Consider the following 14,404-nt stretch of genomic DNA (forward strand, 5'->3'; position numbering starts at 1 on the left):
ACCTGATAAGGAGACATTCCAATGGGTGCTTTGTAGGCAGTCCTATGTGCCCAAAGAGCATCATCAAGCCTGGTACTCCAATCTTTCCTGCTTGGTTGCACAATCTTCTCTAAAATTCTCTTGATCTCCCTGTTAGAAATTTCTGCCTGTCCATTGGTTTGGGGGTGGTATGGTGTGGATACCCTGTGTACAACCCTGTACTTTTTTAGCAAAGCATGCATTGATTTGTTGCAAAAATGGGTTCCTTGATCACTAATGATTGCTTTAGGTACTCCAAACCTGCAAAAACAGATTAGATCTGACAAAATCAACAACAACCTTAGCGTCATTAGTTCTAGTGGGCTTGGCTTCCACCCATTTTGAAACATAATCAACTGCAAGGAGAATGTAAACATAACCAAAAGATATGTTGGATCAAGTGACCTCAGAATAATTAAGAAGGGGGGGTTGAATTAATTATTCCTAAACCTTTACTAATTAAAAAATTACTCTTCTAAGGCTTTTACTTATGTTGTTAAGAGAATATGGAGTAGAAAAGAAACTTAACAAAAAGTAAAAGTGGAAATTAAATGCACAGCGGAAAGTAAAAGAATAGGGAAGAAGGAGACAAACACACAAGAGTTTTTATACTGGTTCGGCAACAACCCGTGCCTACATCCAGTCCCCAAGCGACCTGCGGTCCTTGAGATTTCTTTCAACCTTGTAAAAATCCTTTTACAAGCAAAGATCCACAAGGGATGTACGCTCCCTTGTTCTCTTTGAACCTAAAGGGTGTACCCTCCACTAGAACTGATCCACAAGAGATGTACCCTCTCTTGTTCTCAGTCAAACCCAAGTAGATGTACCCTCTACTTGTACCACAAAGGATGTACCCTCCAATGTGTTAAGACAAAGATTTCAGGTTGTTAAACCTTTGATACTTTGTGAATGGGGATACAAAAGAATTCTCTGGTGGTTAGTCCTTTGAACACTTTTGTATTAGGGAAATGGAAGAATCAAAAGAATTCTCAGATTGTGTCGTTTTGAATTCTTTGACAAGGGAGAAGGGAGACAAAAGAATTTAGGCGGTTAGTCCTTTGTTCTTTTGGAAAAGGGAGAAGAGAGACACAAAAAGAATTCAGGAGGTTAGTCCTTGGCGAATTCTTTTTGGCAAAGGGAGAAGAGAATGAAAAGAATGAATAGCACAAGTTTTCAAGGTTTGGAGAACCAGAAAACTTCAGAAAGTTTTTGTTACAAAGAAGAAAAAGAAGTTCAAAGAGATTCAAGGCTTGTAAAGGATTGATCAAATGAATGTGAAAAGTATGTTGAAAAGCAAATCAAAACCTTGCTTTTATAGACTCTTCATGTCTGGCCAAGAAGACCATTTAGAAGAGTTATAACTTTTAGAAAAACTTAAAACCAATTTGAAAAAGTCAAAAACCTTTTGAAGAGTTACATCTTTTGATTTATTCAGAAACAAACACTTGTAATCGATTACCAAATTAGTGTAATCGATTACACAAAGCTTTTGTGTGAAAGGATGTGAATTTGAATTTCAACATTCAAAGGCACTGGTAATCGATTACCAAGACATTGTAATCGATTATAGCTTTTTGAAAATAATTGGAACGTTGTAAATTCAATTTGAAAACTTTTTCAAGTCCATTTTGCTATTGGTAATCGATTACAACAATCTGGTAATCGATTACCAGAGAGTAATAACTCTTTGGTAAAAGGTTTTGTCAAAAACTCATGTGCTATTCAAAGTTTTGAAAAACTTTTTAATACTTATCTTGATTGAGTCTTCTCTTCATTCTTGAATCTTGAGTCTTGAATCTTGATCTTGATTCTTGAGATCTTGAACCTTGAATCTTGATTCTTGTCTCTAGACTTTCTTCTTAAGTCATGAATTCTTCTTGATTCTTATCTTGAACTCTTGAATTGTTCTTGATTGATCTTTGATTTACTTGAGTTATTCTTTGATTGATCTTTGAGCTTTTTGTCATCACCTTTGTCATCATCTTTTGTTATCATCATTGTTATCATCAAAACACCTTTGAATCACCTTGGATTCACCATGAAGCTTTGCTTCTACAAGATACAGGAAAAGGGCCCATGAAATCTATACCCCAGACATCAAACCCCTCACAAAATAGCATAGGTTGCTGAGGCATTTGTTGTCGCCATGTAAGTGCACTTCCTGCTCTCTGACACTGCTCACAAGTGCTATAAATCTTCCACGCATATTCAAAGAGGGTGGGCCAATAAAAGCCACAGTCAAGCACTTTGCGAGCTGTCCTTTGAACACCCAGATGGCCTCCCGATGTGGAAGAATGATAGAACTACAGGACTGAGTCAGTCTCATGATCTAGAATGCATCGTCTAATGACCTGATCACTGCACAATTTCCACAAGTAGGGGTCATCCCAAATAAAATGCTTAGCATCACTTTTAATTTTTTCTTTTTGAGCCTTAGATGCTAAGGGAGGAAAAACAGAAGCAACTAAACAATTAATAATGTTAGCAAACCAAGGAGTAGAAAGAGAATCAGAAATACTATACAATATATATAAATGATCATCTGGGAAATCATCCCGAATGGGTGAGTCCTCATCAGACACATGTTCGATCTGACTCAAATGATCAACAACTAAATTTTGTGCTCCGCTCCTATCACGGATCTCCAAGTCAAATTCTTGGAGCCAGAGCATCCATCGGATCAACCTAGGCTTTGAATCAGCCTTCTTCAGCAAGTATTTTAAAGCTGCATGGTCAGTATAAACAATAATGCGAGTACCTAGCAAATAAGAACGAAATTTTTCAAGAGCAAAAACTATGGCTAGTAGCTCTTTCTCAGTAGTAGTATAATTCGTTTGGGAAGCATCTAAAGTCCTAGAAGCATAATATATCACCCTAGGCAATTTATCAATTTTCTGAGCAAGGACAGCCCCCAATGCATAATTGGATGCATCACACATAAGCTCAAAAGGGATTGTCCAGTCGGGTGTCTGGATGATGGGGGTGGTAGTCAGTGCTCTTTTGAGGCAATCGAAAGCCTCTTTGCATTTATCATTAAAGTCAAACTCCACCTCCTTTTGCAACAAGTTGGATAGTGGAAGGGCTACTTTGCAAAAATCTCTTATAAAGTGCCTGTATAATCCTGCATGACCAAGAAAATATCGCACCTCTCGCACGCAAGAAGGGTATGACAATTGTGAAATAACTGAAATTTTTGCAGGATCTACTTCAATGCCCTTATTGGAAATAATGTGGCCTAAAACTATACCTTGCTCAACCATAAAATGACATTTTTCAAAATTTAGAACAAGGTTAGTTTCAGTGCATTTATTCAAAACCTTTTCCAGACTATCCAAACAAACATCAAAAGAAGATCCATATACAGTGAAATCATCCATAAACACCTCTATGCAATTTTCTAAAAAATCACTAAAAATATTGATCATGCACCGCTGGAAGGTACCAGGGGCATTGCACAGGCCGAAAGGCATCCTCCTATAGGCAAAAGTGCCGAAGGGGCAGGTGAATGTGGTTTTTTTCTTGATCCTCAGGAGCAATTGTGATTTGCATATAACCAGAAAAACCATCAAAGAAACAGTAGTGAGATTTACCTGCCAGGCGTTCAAGCATCTGGTCAATGAATGGCAGGGGAAAATGGTCCTTTTTGGTAACCTAGTTCAGCCTCCTATAGTCGATGCAAACTCTCCAACTGTTCTGCACCCGAGTAGGAATCAGCTCCTCCTTCTCATTTTTGATCACGGTGAGGCCGGTTTTCTTCGGGACTACCAGGACGGGACTCACCCATTGGCTATCGGAGATAGGATAAATGATTCCAGCTTGCAAAAGCTTGGTTACCTCCTTCTTCACTACATCAAGAATCACTGGGTTGAGTTTTCTCTGTGGCTTTCTTACTGGTTTAGCCCCATCCTCTCAATTTATCTGATGGATACATGTGGATGGGCTAATACCAAGAATGTCCGCCAGGGTCCAACCTATAGCCTTTTTATGCTTCTTGAGAACTGATAATAGCTTCTCCTTTTGCTCATCAGCAAGGGAGGCATATATAATTACTGGAAAACTTTTGCTATCATCCAAATAAGCATATTTTAAATTTGATGGCAGAGGCTTCAATTCTGGTGTGGGTGGCTGGATAGTGGTAGAAAGAGATGGTTTCTCAGTCTCTACCTCATAAAGAAAGTCAGAGGTATATGTACTTCCTGAAACATGGTTAGTTCTATCTGACTCTAGAAAATCAATCTCAAGAGGTAAAACATCACCAGACATATAATCAATATCAAATTCAGATTTACTCTCAGCATCAAATTCAGACATATGATCAAGTACAAATTCAGATTCAATGCATGAAGAGTGACAGGCATGCAGATTAGAATGAAGATCAGTCATGTATTCATCAACAATATGGTCAATTATTTCAACACGAAATACAGAAAGATCTTCAGATGGGTGTTTCATAGCATCAAGAATATTAAAATGAACAGTTATATCACCAAAATCCAAAGATAGTGTGCCTGCATATATATCTATCTTAGTTCTAGCGGTTTTCATAAAAGGTTTGCCTAGAATGATGGGAACTGATCCTTTAGAAAATCCTTCTTCCATATTCAAAATATAAAAATCAACAGGGAAAATCAGTTCACCAACTCTAACTAAGACATCTTCTATGAAACCAGCAAGATAGGCAACACTTCTATTAGCTAAATGAATTACCACATCAGTTGACTGCAAAGGACCAAGAGATAGAGAATTAAAAATAGACAGAGGCATAACACTAACAGAAGCTCCTAAATCTAGCATGGCATTGTCAAACTTATTGTTCCCTATAATACAAGGTATGCTGAATGTACCTGGATCTTTACATTTTTCAGGGATTTGGGGAAAAGATTTACCAATCAATGCGGAGACATTTCTGCCCATGCTAATTCTTTCACTTCCTTTAAGCTTCTGCTTATTAGTGCACAACTCCTTCAAGAATTTAGCATATCTTGGAATTTTCTTTATTGCATCCAGTAGAGGTATGCTGCTTCTGTAAATCAGAATTACCAGTGGAAGATTCTCCTGCATAGAAATTGTTAGGTAACTTACTTTGTAAATTTTTGTCATCATCTTTTTCTAGAGTAGAGTGAAGTTGTGCAGGTTCATTTGCGGATGAGGAGAATGTTGCTGGTTGAGGTTTTTGACACTGCTTTCCCGACCTCAATGCAATGGCACTCACATTTTTGGGATTCTGGACAGATTGAGAAGGTAATCTGTCAGAATTCTGGGACTGTTGTTGATTTAACTATGTAGCCAATTGTCTCATCTGATTAGTTAAGCTTTGAATGGAGGCTCTAGTCTCTTTTTGAAACTTCATATTTTGCATAATCATTTGCCTCACAAGTTCTTCAAGGGAAGGTTGCGGAGGAGCCTCAACTGTTTGCTATTTCTGGGGCTGTTGTTGTTGGATTGGTGGAGGAATGTATGGTCTGCTTGGGCCAGCAACATTCTGAAAATAAGGTTGTTGTTGCTGCTGTTGTGAAGGATTCGACCATCTAAGTTTGGGATGATTCCTCCACCCAGGATTGTACTTGTTGCTGGAGAGGTCATAATTGTTCTGTTGTGGCTAATTTTGCTGCTGAGGTTGAGGAGGTCTGTTGTAGATGTTTGCAGCATAAGCTTCAGGCTGTTCAATTGCTTCAGATTGTTGCACAGAAGGGCAAAGGTATGTGTGGTGGTTGGCAGAGGAGCATAAACCACAGAGTCTGGCAACAGGTGCAGATTTTTGATTCACGGCCAGTTGGGTTACCAGGTTAACCAAGGCATCTAGTTTACCTTCAAGCTTCTTAGTCTCGGCTGATGAAGATGAATTCGTGGCTACTTCATGCACTCCTCTAATGACAATAGCATCATTTTTGGCACTAAATTGCTGGGAGTTGGAAGCCATCTTCTCAATTAAATTTCTGGCTTCGGCAGGGGTCATGTCTCCAAGGGCTCCACCACTGGCAGCATCTATCATACTTCTTTCCATGTTACTGAGTCCTTCATAAAAATATTGGAGGAGAAGCTGCTCAGAAATCTGGTGGTGAGGACAACTGGCACATAGTTTCTTAAATCTCTCCCAGTATTCATATAAGCTCTTTCCACTGAGTTGCCTAATTCCTGAAATATCTTTTCTGATGGTCGTGGTCCTGGAAGCTGGGAAATTTTTTTCTAAGAATACTCTCTTGAGGTAATCCTGCCTAGGTTAGCTTTGCTATTCTTAGCCGGTCCCAAGCCCGGATAAAAGGAGAGGGTTGTGTTAGGCTTTCGACAGCCAACGTTAAACTTTGTCGAATCTCTATGACATGGATCAATTACGTAATAATGTGAATGCTAGGTCGTTGCCCGGAAGCAACGCGCTGTATGGCTCGAGTACAGTGTCAAAAGAGCAAGGGCCGCTGCATCGCCGCCCGGATGTAGTGAAAAGTAAGCAAGGGTTCCCACATTTTCGTGAACGGGTGTGGGTAAAGAAGCTAGTTCATGACAAGAGGATTCGCTTTGGTACATGGAATATAGGCACACTTACTGGAAAATCTATGGAAATAGTGGATGTTATGGTGAGGAGGAAGATCAATTTTATGTGCCTACAAGAAACTAAGTGGACAGGTGAAAAAGCGAAAGAATTAGACAACTCGGGATTTAAGCTGTGGTATACGGGAAAAATCAGATCAAGAAATGGGGTAGGGATTATTGTGGACAAGGAGTGGAAGAAGGATGTCGTGGATGTAAGAAGAGTAGGAGATCGTATCATAGCCTTAAAATTGGTAGTGGGACAGGACACCTTTAATGTTATTAGTGGGTACGCACCTCAGGTTGGGTTAGCATAACACTTTAAGGTAAAATTTTGGGAGGATCTAGAAGGGGTACTTCAGGACATACCCCAAGGAGAGAAAGTTTTCCTAGGAGGGGATCTCAATGGACATGTAGGTAGCATGGCTAGAGGTTTTGAGGGGGTGCATGGGGGTTTTGGCCTAGGGGAGATGAATGGGGAGGGTAAATCCATCTTGGAGTTTTCGGAGGCTTTGGATCTTTCTATAGCCAATACATGGTTTAAGAAAAGAGAGGAACATCTCATCACTTACAAAAGTGGAGGGACATGTTCTCAGATAGATTTCTTCCTTATCAGGAAGTCTGATAGGAAGTATTGCTTGAACTATAAAGTTATCCCGGGAGAGAGCTTGACTACCCAACATAGAGTTTTGGTTATGGATGTAAGAATTAGAGATAGGGCAAAGAGAAGAAGTCCTATGGTAGCACCAAGGATCAAATGGTGGCACTTGAAGGGTGAGAAACAAGGAATCTTCCAACAAAAGATATGGGAGGGATGGTGTGGACAATCACAAGGAAGTGCAAATGATATGTGGAACAAGATGTCCCAAGAGATTATTAAAGTGGCTAAAGAGACGTTGGGTGAATCTAGAGGTTTTGGACCTAGGGGTAAAGAATCGTGGTGGTGGAATGAAAATGTTCAGAGCAAAGTTAGAGTAAAAAAGGAGTGTTTCAAGGAGTGGTCTAGGTGTAGAAATTCTGAAACTTGGGATAAGTATAAGATAGCTAGAAATGAAACCAAAAAGGAGGTGAGTGAGGCAAGAGCCCAAGCTTTTGACGGACTATACCAAGCTCTAGGAACCAGGGACGGAGAAAGATCTATATATAGGCTTGCTAAGGGTAGAGAGAGGAAGACTAGAGATTTGGATCAAGTAAAGTGTGTTAAGGATGAAGAAGGCAAAGTCTTAGTGCATGAAAAAGATATCAAGGAAAGGTGGAAGGCGTATTTCCACAACTTATTTAATGATGGATATGGATATGACTCTAGCAGTCTAGACACAAGAGAAGAGGACCGGAACTATAAGTACTATCGTCGGATTCAGAAACAGGAAGTAAAGGAAGCGTTGAAAAGAATGAGTAACGGTAAGGCGGTGGGGCCAGACAACATACCTATTGAAGTGTGGAAAACTCTTGGAGATAGAGGTCTTGAGTGGCTCACCGAACTCTTTAACGAAATTCTGAGGTCAAAACGCATGCCGGAGGAATGGAGGAGAAGCACGTTAGTGCCAATCTATAAGAACAAGGGGGATATACAAAATTGTGCAAATTATAGGGGAATCAAGCTCATGAGTCATACCATGAAATTATGGGAAAGAGTGATCGAACGGAGATTAAGAAAGGAGACTCAAGTTACTAAGAATCAATTTGGTTTCATGCCGGGAAGGTCGACCATGGAAGCGATTTATTTATTACGGCGGGTGATGGAGCAATATCGCATGGCCCAACAAGACTTGCACTTGATTTTTATTGACTTGGAGAAAGCGTATGATAGAGTGCCTAGAGAGATTTTGTGGAAAGCTCTAGAGAAGAAAGGGGTTAGGGTTGCATATATTCGAGCTATCCAAGATATGTATGATAAGGTATCGACTAGTGTTAGGACACAGGGTGGAGAGTCAGACGATTTTCCCATCACAATTGGTTTGCATCAAGGGTCAACCCTTAGCCCCTACCTTTTTACCTTAATTCTGGATGTCCTCACAGAACAAATCCAAGAGATAGCGCCGAGATGCATGCTTTTTGCAGATGACATAGTCCTCCTTGGAGAGTCGAGGGAGGAGTTGAATGAGAGGTTGGAAACTTGGAGACGAGCTCTAGAAACACATGGCTTTCGCCTAAGCAGAAGCAAATCGGAGTATATGGAATGTAAGTTCAACAAAAGAAGGAGGGTTTCTAACTCAGAGGTGAAAATAGGAGACCATATTATCCCTCAAGTCACACGGTTTAAATATCTTGGGTCTGTAATACAGGATGATGGGGAAATTGAAGGGGATGTGAATCATCGCATTCAAGCAGGATGGATGAAATGGAGAAAAGCATCGGGGGTGTTATGTGATGCAAAGGTACCGATCAAGCTAAAGGGAAAGTTTTATCGGACTGCGGTAAGACCGACGATTTTGTACGGAACAGAATGTTGGGCGGTCAAGAGCCAACATGAGAATAAAGTAGGTGTAGCGGAGATGAGGATGTTGCGGTGGATGTGTGGTAAGACTCGACAGGATAAAATTAGAAACGAAGCTATTAGAGAGAGGGTTGGAGTAGCGCCTATTGTAGAGAAGATGGTGGAAAATAGACTTAGGTGGTTTGGGCATGTAGAGAGAAGACCGGTAGACTCTGTAGTGAAGAGAGTAGACCAGATGGAGAGAAGACAAACAATTCGAGGCAGAGGAAGACCCAAAAAGACTATAAGAGAGGTTATCAAAAAGGATCTCGAACTTAATGATTTGGATAGAAGTATGGTACTTGATAGAACATTATGGCGGAAGTTGATCCATGTAGCCGACCCCACCTAGTGGGATAAGGCGTTGTTGTTGTTGTTGAATACTCTCTTGAGGTCATCCCAGCTCGTGATGGACCGTGGAGCAAGTTAATAAAGCCAGTCCTTTGCCACTCCCTCTAAAGAATGAGGAAAGGCCTTCAAAAATATGTGATTCTCCTGGACATTTGGGGGTTTCATGGTGGAGCAGACAATATGGAATTCTTTCAGATGTTTGTGCGGGTCTTCACCTGCAAGGCCATGAAACTTTGGAAGCAAATGGATCAGTCCAGTTTTAAGAATATATGGGAAATCCTCATCAGGGTATTGGATGCACAAGCTTTCGTAGGTGAAATCAGGTTCAGCCATTTCCCTTAGAGTCCTCTCACGGGGTGGAGGTTGTGCCATGTTCTCAGAATGTTCAAAACAATAATGCTCAAAATCACCAATAACAGAATGCTCAGGATGCTCAAAAGGTACTAACTGATGTCTAACTAATCTATGAAATGTCCTATCTATCTTAGGATCAAAGGGTTGTAAGTCAGATGGATTGTCTCTAGTCATACACTATATTCAGCATGCACAACTAGTTGCCTTCTTATGCAAGTAACAATGTAGGTTTGAACTACAGCTACCATTAAATGATATCCAAATGACTTGAAATTTTGTGAGCAACCTTATAAAATTATGAGAAGATAGCACCAAAAATTTCAAACAAAAATTCAAAGTCTAACTATAGAAGCTAAAAATGATAAGTTGAGAAAAATAAGAGAATAATACTTGGAAAATAAAAAACTTTTGACAAAATCGCAATTTTTGGAAGAAGGAGACCTCAGCCAGCCTATGGCAGGCTACCACCGCATTGTAAATTTTTTCCTACCCCAAATACATATATAATAATAGCGATTCTGATAACCGGAGCAAAAGTTATGGCCGTTTGAAGTTTTGACAAAAATCAAATTTGCTACTTTTTTGGAACTTTCAAATCTGACCAAACTAAAGGTTCCAACTATTTTTCCCACAAAATATGGATCAAAAGAAGTGACCATAAAAACATTCAGCCAAAAATAACAACTATAGCTACCAAAACAAAAAAATCCCAATTAATTCAGCAAGGGTGGTCTCTAAAATCTGTCACTAAGGGATTTCCACTACTACCCTGTTTTCCAGTTCACAAAAGTGGTCGCTAAATCCGTCGCAAAGCACTATTCATAGCAAAACACAAAAACTGATACAGGGGAAGTGCTGAACAGAAAAACTAAAACAAAACACCACACTAAACAAAATAACAAGACTCTAAACACACTTAACGCAACACGAACACAAAACTAACACAACACACGAAAGCATAAAACAACTAAACATAAAACATGAATCACTAGCTATTATGAACCTTTGTACACTGCTCCCCAGCAACGGCGCCAAATTTGATCGAGGTCGTACCCGAATCAAATAAACATTAAAATGTAGTAATTAGGAAGTGATCCTAGGTCGTTTCCCAACGAGCAATGATACACCAAATGTTCATGACAAATAGTAGGAAAATAGTAACAAATGGGGGGGGGGGGGGGGGGGGGGGTTGTTTGAATTTGTAAATTTAACAGGGAATAGATTTGAATTTGAAAATTTCCTAATTTAAAAACGTTGGTTCCCCTTGAGTCACAAGCAAGTCTCTTATCCTAGGTTACGAGAGGGGATCCTTTATCAGTTCAACCACTTAATCCAACCCTAAATTAAATTAATAAGCGAAATTTAACATAAGGCGTTCATTATGTGATTAAGCAACACATACACCAATTAATCATACATGATCTTTAAGCATGAACGTAAATTAAGCGTAGAGACAATTAATCAAGCACTATGCCTGCATGACTTAATAGCAACAAATTCGGAGTAGTTAGTGAAAAGGAAAAACTGAACAGAATTTAATAGTAATAATAGAACCTCAGAGAGAACTGTGCTTGATCCTCAAGAGAAAACAACGCTGGAGACTTAGCCTTCCATTAATCAATAGATAACGAAATTATGGATTGAAGAACGAAATTTTATTGCTGAACGAAAAGTAAAAACTGGAATTGCAAAATGAAAAAATGTCTAATAGAAGAAGAGAAGCCTCTCACTCAAATAACGAATATTGGAGAAAGAGAGGAGAGAAGGGAAGAGAAGAGCCTAGACTAGAACCTTGGTGTTGTTATATAGTTTTCCAGCCCCAAAGCTTACAAATCTGATTATAATCCTTGCCCTTAAATAAAAATAAAATAAAATCTAGATAAGATAAGATCTAGATGAAATAATATATAGATGAGATCAAATCTAAATAATATCTAGATAAGATAAAGTCTAGATAAGATAAAATTTTGTTGAATAAAATAGTCTGTCATCTTCAAGTTCAAGCCCAATTATGGATTCAAGCCCAATGCTTCATTAATTCCTGAAATTAGATTAAAAACATCAAATTAGATGAATGGGCCCAAATAATAAAACTGCCTAATTAATTTCACAATGAAGATTAATCAGTACTAAAAATGGTGCAAAAAGAGTTAAGAAATAGGAGAAAATAATGGCACATCAATCATGTCCCGTCATTCTTTGATAGAAAGTTGGTGAAGATCCTACTGATGAGTCATTTGGGCATTCCGACAGAGACAAAGGCTTTTGTGGTGGGAAACGCTGATGCTAGGGTAAGGTTAACGTGGCTAGAAGACCTTTACAACCATTACATTGAATCAGGCTCTTATGTTTGGGTTGCGACGACTTATCTCTTGCACTTGATTGGCAATATGATATTTGCCAACAAGTCCTTCAATCACGTCCAAGTCGCCTACCTTAATTACCTTGGTAACATGAATGTTTGCCACGAGTAAGAATGAGGAGTAGTTGCACTAGCGTACCTGTACAACCATCTCTCCTATGTGAGCCAATTTAGCAACAAGCAGTGTGGAGGTTATATGACATACTCATGGTAAGTAAATTATTTTAGTATTTTAATTTGTTTTAATATTGTAATTAATATTCTTATTGATATTGTTTGCAGTCATGGGTATTTGCGCATCTACTCACTGTTGGCTACTCAAAGATGGAGGAGTATGTTATGTATGACCTGGTAGCCACTAGATGGAAGCTGTTGAGAGGTTTTGGGCATTCCCTTTTGTGTGAGTGAGAGACTGGATGACCTACAAATGGATGTTGTCGTGTGGTGTCCATTTGAGGACCATAGGGCAGTGAGGCCTTTAACACAATTGTCTATTTTCTCTAGCTTTATTATATGCGAGACTAGTGTGAGGCCTTATCGTCTAGAGATGGTGCAGAGGCAATTTAGCCATGTCCAAATAGTTCCACGCTAGCCACCTCTTCGTCTTGCATATAAGCTTTGTGATTAGGTGTGCAGAGTGGCAATGACATATCATTCCTCTTGGCAATGTTGTGCCACCTGGGGGTCCTTGGGCTTGCACCTATAACTATTTGCCCTTGTTTTACAAGGTTTCCCATCCCTATGTCATTCCGCCAAAGGAGGGACAACCACTATGTGGTCTCGTACGTTTATCGTTGGTTAGAGTACAACCATAGCTTGGGCAGCCACTACCAAGTTATGTACTAGATGGAGACTACTCTTGCCTGGTAATTTAAATTGGATTTTCAATTTTATTTTTTTCTGCATTCTCATTGAAAAAATAGTTACCAATTGTAATGCAATTGTTATTGCAGGACTGATTATGGATAGCATTAGTAGCTATGTAGAGCTTGTTGAACCTCAGAGCTATTCCAAAGGGCATAAGTCATCATCGGCTTATACGACAAGCTTTAAAATTGTTGCAGAAGGGCTTAGGAGCTGAGTGCAACTTAGATGCAGAGAGACCCAAGAAAAGGATTGACAAGGATAGTGGTAAGGGTGGCAGAGGTGGTTGACCTTTTGCTTTATTGTTGCATTATTGGTATATTTTGTTGTATTATGCATAACTATTGTTGTTTTGACTTTTTTTAGTTTATGTTATGGTTCAGTTACTTTTCTATTTGCATTCAACAACTGTTTAAACAACACACATATAGTACCAATAAAGACTTTTCTTTTTTAAAAAAAAAACGTATGATTTTTATAAAGTAAAAACAAACATGACTACACAGATTTATCAGGCATCTGAGCAATGATCTCATCGACATATCTGAGTTTCCTTGGTTTGCATAGTAGGGCAAAAACTTCATCTACTGATCGACCAGAAGTTGCATTCAAATCAATTAGACCTTTGCTACTAAATTTTGAAAAGATGATAAATATTTTTTACACATCATTGTCACGTTTAGGCTCCATACACTCGTATTCAACACAATTATCACCTACATAAACAGGTTGGCGGTAAAAAAAAGTCAACTAAAATTTTTCTACCTCCGATAGCATTTGTAATTGTTTTCCTTAAAACATCAAGCAACATATCCTCACTTATTTTGACTCTAGGAGCAGTGGTAACTAGGCTTCTAATCCAAGCAATAACAATTGGAACTCTAACAAATCTTCTTGGAGTGTTGGAAATAAATATTATAAATGGGGCAAGAAAAGTAATTGGAATTTTGGATCTGGTGATGTTAATCAAAACACCATTTAGAGAAGCAATAGCAGTTGGAACACAACAAATGCCCCAAGCGATGATGGTGTAAATGAAGGTTCAAATGAAAATTTTGTTGGAGTAGGTGGTGGGAACTAGGGAGGTGGTTACCATAATAGAGGTGGCTTAGATAAAGGTGACTTTAGAGGTAGAGGAGAACACAATGGCTTTGGTTCAACAATATAGATGGTTTAGACTGCATTTATATTTAATATGGTTGGTATGTGTATCAGAAAAAAGAAGTGTTCAATCAACGCGTGTTAGGAAAAGTAGTGTTCAATCAATAAAAAAACACAATATGTATTTTTTTCCTTGTTCATTTTTTTTATAAAAAAAAGCAATACAACGAAATTTAGATTCCATTGTTTAATTTTTTTCCAATGAAATCATGATTCCTTCATGATAAGCGGGGTGCCAAAAAAAAAATAACAATGGAATCTCAATTTTGTTGTGATAAAAAAAACTTAAACAA

The 14,404-nt window shown here is 38.8% G+C and overlaps 1 non-coding gene across 1 annotated transcript; it reads left to right on the forward strand.

The window, feature by feature from the left end:
• The first annotated feature begins 6,068 nt into the window (after positions 1-6,068).
• Positions 6,069-6,175, forward strand: LOC113000818 (small nucleolar RNA R71). The gene has a single exon (XR_003266139.1). It is a non-coding gene; the product is annotated as a small nucleolar RNA R71 (small nucleolar RNA).
• The last annotated feature ends 8,229 nt before the right edge of the window (positions 6,176-14,404 follow it).

This window comes from Glycine max, chromosome 20, assembly GCF_000004515.6.
Source record: "Glycine max cultivar Williams 82 chromosome 20, Glycine_max_v4.0, whole genome shotgun sequence".
NCBI classification, from domain to species: Eukaryota; Viridiplantae; Streptophyta; class Magnoliopsida; order Fabales; family Fabaceae; genus Glycine; species Glycine max.